This window comes from Cebus imitator, unplaced genomic scaffold (genome assembly GCF_001604975.1).
Source record: "Cebus imitator isolate Cc_AM_T3 unplaced genomic scaffold, Cebus_imitator-1.0 Scaffold2, whole genome shotgun sequence".
Classification (NCBI taxonomy): domain Eukaryota; kingdom Metazoa; phylum Chordata; class Mammalia; order Primates; family Cebidae; genus Cebus; species Cebus imitator.
Genome location: NW_016107317.1, coordinates 2,296,638 through 2,303,707, shown reverse-complemented (window position 1 = coordinate 2,303,707; position 7,070 = coordinate 2,296,638). Strand labels below are relative to the sequence as shown.

Below are 7,070 nucleotides of genomic sequence, written 5' to 3'. Positions count from 1 at the left end.
TCAGCAATAAATCTTACATTGTGTACTCAGGGAAGCAGATGACCAGGGGACTGTGTGTGATCTTCTCCTCGAACAGGTCCTTCTTGTTGAGGAAGTGGATGATGGACGTATCTGTGAACCACTAGTTGCAGATGCTATCAAATAGCTTTTATCCCCTACAAAAAGATACACTGGCCAGGTGTAATCCCAGCACTTTGGGAACCCGAGGAGGGTGTATCACAAGGTCAGGAGTTGAAGACCAGCCTGGCCAAGATGGTGAAACCCCATCTCTACTAAAAATACAAAAATTAGCCAGGCATGGTGGTGGGTGCCTGAAATCCCAGGTACTGGGGAGGCTGAGGCAGAGAATTGCTTAAACCAGGGAGGCGAGGTTGCAGTGAGCCAAGATTGCACCACTGCATTCCAGCCTTGGTGACAGAGTGAGACTCTGTCTCAAAAATAAAAAGCAAAAAGAAAAAGTATCCTTGCTAGGCAAGGTGGCTCACGCCTGTAATCTCAGCACTTTAGGAGGCTGAGGTGGGTGGATCACTTGAGGTCAGGAGTTTGGGACCAGCTTGGTCAACATAGAGAAACCCTGCCTCTATTAAAAATATGAAAATTAGCTGGGCCTGGTGTCGGGTGCCTGTAATCCCAGCTACTTGAAAGGCTGATGCAGGAGAATCGCTTCAACCTGGGAGGCAGAGGTTGCAGGGAGCTGGGATCATGCCACTACACTCCAGCCTGGGTGACAGATCAAGACTCCGTCTAAAAAAAAAAAAACAAAAAAAAAACAACAGTATCCTACTCCTGGCAAGAAACTCATCTAAATAGAGGTTTAAATGCCACAGAATTTCAAGTAGGCAATTTGCATTTCTGAGAATCTTCAGATGGGGGAGAGAGAGAGAGAGAGAGAGAGAGAGAGAGAGAGACAGAGAGAAAGAGGTCACGAATTCACTGGATTTCAGCCCAACACAGGAGTGATGTCCCAGCTAACTGCAGCCTCGACTTCTGGGCTCAAGTGATCCTCTCACCTCAGCCTCCAGAGTAGCTGGGACTATATCATTCACCACCACACTTGGCTATTTTTTCTTTTTTTTTTTTTTGAGACAGAGTTTCGCTCTTGTTACCCAGGCTGGAGTGCAATGGCACGATCTCGGCTCACTGCAACCTCCGCCTCCTGGGTTCAGGCAATTCTCCTGCCTCAGCCTCCTGAGTAGCTGGGATTACAGGCACGCGCCACCATGCCCAGCTAATTTTTTGTAGTTTTAGTAGAGACGGGGTTTCACCATGTTGACCAGGATGGTCTCGATCTCTTGACCTCGTGATCCACCCGCCTCGGCCTCCCACAGTGCTGGGATTACAGGCTTGAGCCACCGCGCCCGGCTACTTGGCTATTTTTTCTATTTTACTTTTTTTTTTTTTTTTTGAGACAGAGTCTCACTCTGTTGCCCAGAGTGGAGTGTAGTGGCACTATCGTGGCTCACTGTAACCTTCACCTCCGTGATTCAAGCAATTCTTCTGCTTCAGATTCCCGAGTAGCTGTGATTACAGGTGACTACCTGTAGTCACCTTCCACCCAGCCTGGCTAATTTTTGTATCTTTAGTAGAGACAAAGATTTGCCGTGTTGACGAGGCTGGTCTCGAACTCCTGACCTCAAATGATGCACCTGCCTGGGCCTCCCAAAGTGCTGGGATTACACTCACAAGCCACTGCGCCCAGCCTATTTTATTTTATTTTTCACAGAGACAGGGTCTCTCTGTGTTGCTGTGGCTGCTCTTAAACTCCTGGCTTCAAATGACCCTCCTACTTCTGCCTCCCCAGGTGCTGGGATCATAGGCATATGCCACTGCGCTCTGCCTGGAGCATTTCTTTGCCTAGGCAAATTAGCTGTTCTAAAGGCTAGGCTAGGTGTTGGAGAACTTTTGAGACACAGCTTTGCTGTGTATTTATTGAAAGGTTTTGATTGACTAATGGTTGTGAGACTGGTAGGATTTCCCTGACTACAAAATTCTGTGACTTTCACTTCTTTTAACTGGTGCAGTTTAACTGGTAATCAGTAGTTGAGAGACTGAATATTGAGGTCAGAAGAACTCAAAAGCTCTGAAGCTGTGGTTTTCTCATCTATTTTTTCATCTGTAAAAAGATATCTATAAAGTAACAATCATTATAATAGAAATTATAGAACAATTACTTTGTGCCAGTTTAGTGTTATGAAATATATGTTTATATATAGTATGTATAAACAACATTGTATGTATAAACAACATTGTATATATAAACAGTTATCCTCATAGCAACCCTTTGGAGAAGGTACCATTGTTTCCATTTTATTTTTATTTTTTTATAGGCAGAATCTCTCTCTGTTGCTCAAGCTGAAATATAGTGGCGCAATTATAACTCACTGTGGCTTTGAACTCCTGGGCTCAAGTGAGTGATCTTCCTGCCTCAGCCTTCAGAGTAGCTCAAACTGCAGGTGTGTACCATTGCTTCCAGCGAATTTTTAAATTTTTAATAGAAATGAAGTCTTGCTGTGTTGCCCAGGCTGGTTTTGAACTTCTCAGCTCAAGGGATCCTCTTGCCTCTGCCTCCCAAAGTGCTAGGATTATAGGTGTGAGCCACTGTTCCTGGCCCATTGTTCCCATTTTCTGCTGGGGTCAAGGAGACACAGAGAAGTTAGGTAACTTGCCAAGGTCGCACAGCTAGTAGAAGGCAAAACACAAACACAAACCCAGGATATTTGAGTCTGTGCTTTAAAAATCCTTGTGCTAATTGCCTGACACAAGGTAAGTGTTGATAAATCTTAGTTTCTTTTTATATCCTCCCTTGAACTTTCATGAAAAATGGCTATTACTTCCTCAAAGTATCTTAATAAAAAATTTGAATCTTCCAAGCCCCCTGCTTTTTCAAATGAGGAAACATAACTCCAAAGAGCCTGAACCATGTGTTCAAGATAGGACTGGATCCTAGCTCTCCTGCCTCATCTGGGAAGGAATAATCGTTCTCCATATTATTGTGTTCCAACTACTTCCTTTTTTAAGTATGGTTTTGTTGTTGGTTTTGTACCATTTTTGAAAAGAAAGGAAAAACATTTCCTTTCTGAATCGCGCTCTTGTCTCCAACTTATTTTCTGCAATTAAATAACCCTTGCCACACTAACAGACGTAACTAGATGGAATGTTCTGCTTCTCTACCATAATGTGCAAAGGGAGCGAGCAAGAGTTTATCACTGCCAAAGTGAGGAGATGAAGACGAGTTGGCACTCATATTTTTCTCTCTTTTCTATCTTCATTCCTTCCATCCTTGTTTCTGGCTCTTGCTTTCTCTCCCCTTACCTGGATTAAGGAGTATGGGGCTATTGCTCATATCACCCTAATAAAAATTCAGAGATAGGCTAATAAAGTATACTACCCAGAAATACGGTAATAAGCTAGGGTGTCAGTAGCTGCCGCCTAGTCGGTTTTTTTTTTTTTTTTTTTTTTTTTTTTTTTTTTTGAGATAGGGCCTCTCGCTCTTTCACTCAGGCTGTAGGGTAGTGGCGTGATTAAGGCTCACTAAAGCCTTGACCTCCTGGGCTCAAGCAAATCTTCTACCTTAGCCTCCCTAGTAGCTGACTACAGGCACATGCCACCATGCCTAGCTAATTTTTGATTTTCAGTAGAGATGGGATCTCAATATGTTGCCCAGGCTGATCTAAAACTCCTGGGCTCAAGTGATCCTCCTGCCTCAGCCTCCTAAAGTGTTAGATTACAGGTGTGCCCAGCTTCACTGCCTAGTCTTTTCTTGATCCTGAATGAAAACAGAGAAAGCCCCAAATTCCTGTCTTTATTGTGTCATTATCTCAATACATGCCTTTGCATAATTTAGTTAAACTGTACTAGGCACCCATAATTTTCTCACCTTTGTGTGAAATACTATCTTTCCTATTATCCTTTGTCAAAGAATTTTGGCTTGGCCGTGAAAAAGTACAGTGACAGTGACAGCGTTCAAGAGATCATGGTGTTTTGCTTTATTTTGTTTGGCTTAAATAAAGAAAAATTCTCAGAAGTATCACATATATGTCTGTAGTTGCAAAAGTACAACATAGCTTTACGGTCTTTAAATAGCACTATTCTCAAAGGCCTCATGATTTTGGAATCTATAGCTAAATAATATATTTGATAATCCTGACACATCTATTGCACAAATATGAAAGGAAAAGATTACCACAGTAAAAAACGACGGTTTTCGAAAGAGAAGAAAGTGTGCTGGCTTCAGCAGCACATATACTAAAATTGGAGCCATACAGAGATGGTTAGCGTGGTCCCTCTGCAGGGATGACATGTACATTTGTGAAGCATTCCATATTTAAAAAAAAGAGAGAGAGGGAGGTTTGAGGTGGTCATTAGAATAGAGTTCCTCTCTCTCTTTTTTTTTTTGCTTTAGCTGAAATGTTTGGGGAAGGTTTCGGGGCCTTGGATATTGATGGCCTTAGATGTTGAATAATCAGAGGGCTTTGTTTGCTAGGCTTAGAGTTTTTAAAGCAATACAACTTACTTATAATGTTAGTAGTTTTTTGTTTTCTATTCACATTCCCCAAGGTTATAACCAAACCAGAATTGTTTTTTTTCCTTCCTTCCTTCCTTTCCTCCTTCCTTCCTTCCTTCCTTCCTTCCTTCCTTCCTTCCCTCCCTCCCTCCCTTCCTCCTTCTTTCCTTCCTTTCCTCTTTCCCTCCCTCTCTCCCTCCCGCCTCCTGGGTTCAAGTGATTCTCCTGCCTCAGCCTCCCGAGTAGCTGGAACTACAGGTGCCCATCACTATGTCCAGCTAATTTTTTGTGTTTTTAGTAGAGATGGGGTTTTGCCATGTTGGCCAGGCTGGTCTTGAACTCCTGGCCTCATGATTAATCTGCCTGGGCCTCTCAAAGTGCTATGATTACAGGCATGAGCCACCACACCTGGCCTGTCTTCTTTCTTTTTTCTTTTTTTTATTTTTTAAACACGGGGTTTCACCATGTTGGTCAGGCTGGTCATGAACTCCCGACCTCAGGCAATCTGCCCGCCTTGGCCTCCAAAGTGCTTGGATTACAGGCGTGAGCCACCATGTCCGGCCCTGTCTTCTTTCTTAGAACAAACTTTGGTGCTTGAGCCATCCACTACTTGGTAGCTTGTTGATCTCTATCATGGGCCTATTTGAGGTGGAGAGGCAGAGTGAGACAGTCCCTTCTTTTCTGCCCACATTCTTTTGACTGGTTCTTTGTAAGGAGAACAATTGTCTCCTTTGTCATCCAGGATATGAATAACAGGAAGTGACTGGGAGTGATCTGTGGATATCAGTATCCTGGCCTCCTTAGCGTTCACTTTATCTTATCTTTGGATATAGAATTTGGACATTCCAATCTTAGAAAGCTAAAACTGATTCTTGGCCATCTTGGATTATTAACGGTAGGCAAAACTGTGTTTTTATATTTTCTATTTTTAGACCAGCTAGGTCCAAACAAAGTTTGTCTCTTTCTTGTTGTACTTTACTAAAAAGTAAACATTTCAACATAATGAATATTCTATCAAGTCTGCAAACATCCAGCCTTGTTTGTTTAATACATGAGGAGTCCTAACATAAAACAGGCAGCAACCTAACCAGGTGTTTTTCTACCAAAATCATCATCATTCCTGACTGGGAAGTGGGGAAATTCTCACTACGTTGTGCCTCACCTCAGTTAGCCAATTCCACGTTTTAGGGGCTATTATTGTTATTATTATTATTTTGTGACAGAGCCTCATTCTGTCACCCAGGCTGGAGTTTCCAATGCTGCAATCTTGGCACACTGCAGCCTGCACCTCCCGAGTTCAAGCGATTCTGTGCCTTAGCCTCCTGAGTAGCTGGGACTACAGGAGTGTGCCACCACACCCAGCTAATTTTTGTAATTTTTTATTTTTTGGTAGAGATGGGGTTTTGCCACGTTGGCCAGTCTGGTCTCGAACTCCTGACCTTGGGTGATCCACCCTCCTTGGCCTCCCAAAGTGCTGGGATTATAGGCGTGAGCCACCACGCCCAGTATCGCCTCTTTAAAGGCTCTGTCTCCAAGTGCGCTCACACGGGGGGTTAGTGCTTCAACATACGAATTTTGAGGAGGCACAATTTAGTCTGTAATAGCACCATTTCCGGATGCATTTGGATTCAGGACCAAAATGAAGTCATTGATAATCTGTCCAATCCTTATCATGTTAAATAGGCTTTCATGTGCTGGCCTTTCACAGCTGTAAATTATATTATTATTATTTAATAACTTCAGTGCAAAGACAACGTCTTTTTCTCAGTGGTTCTAGTAAAATATTCTGCAGTTGCTCCTCATTGGCCTGGGTGGAACATGTGCATATCTTTGGAATAATCACTAGATTCAGGGAAATGGGATATGTTGGTTTTTCGTTCCTGGGTGATATGTCCACTCCTGGACCTAGGATGGGGGTGAAGAAGTGTTCCACTTGAAACACAGGAGCTCAGAATAGGTAAGAGGATGTTTCTCCAAAGGAAAATTAAGGTGTTGCTATGAAGAGAACAAGGAACAGATGATGGTGGGCAAAATGCAACAAATACTACCTCCTGATGTCTAAATGTTCTTCTAATGCCAATATGCTGTGCTTTAATCTTGAGTCACTGAGTATCTTGAGCAATACTGGCCCATTGTTTTCTAGGACAGTGCTGGCATTGTTCATAAAATTCAGTATCTTTCCATAATGTCTGGAAGAGTAAAAGAAATATGTTATGGATTTTGAATTACAGAAGTGTATTGAAGCACATTTCTCTACTAAAAATGCTAAATTGGCTGGGCATGGTGCCTCACGCCTGTAATCTCAGCACTCTGGGAGGCCAAGGCTGGGGGATCACCTGAGGTCAGGAGTTCAAGAGCAGCCTGGCCAACATTGCAAAAACCCATCTCTACTAAAAATACACAATTAGCCAGGCATGGTGGCGGTCGTCTGTAGTCCCAGCTACATGGGAGGCTGAGGCAGGAGAATCTCTTGAACCTGGGAGGCAGAGGATGCTGTGAGCCAAGATCGCACCACTGCACTCTATGCACTCTAGCCTGAGACACAGAGCAAGACTCCATCTCAAAA

The 7,070-nt window shown here is 43.2% G+C and overlaps 1 non-coding gene across 1 annotated transcript; it reads left to right on the top strand.

Annotated features, from left to right (window-relative positions):
• Positions 1-4,221: 4,221 nt before the first annotated feature.
• LOC119471552 lies at positions 4,222-4,328 on the top strand. Its single transcript, XR_005200626.1, has one exon. It is a non-coding gene; the product is annotated as a U6 spliceosomal RNA (small nuclear RNA).
• The last annotated feature ends 2,742 nt before the right edge of the window (positions 4,329-7,070 follow it).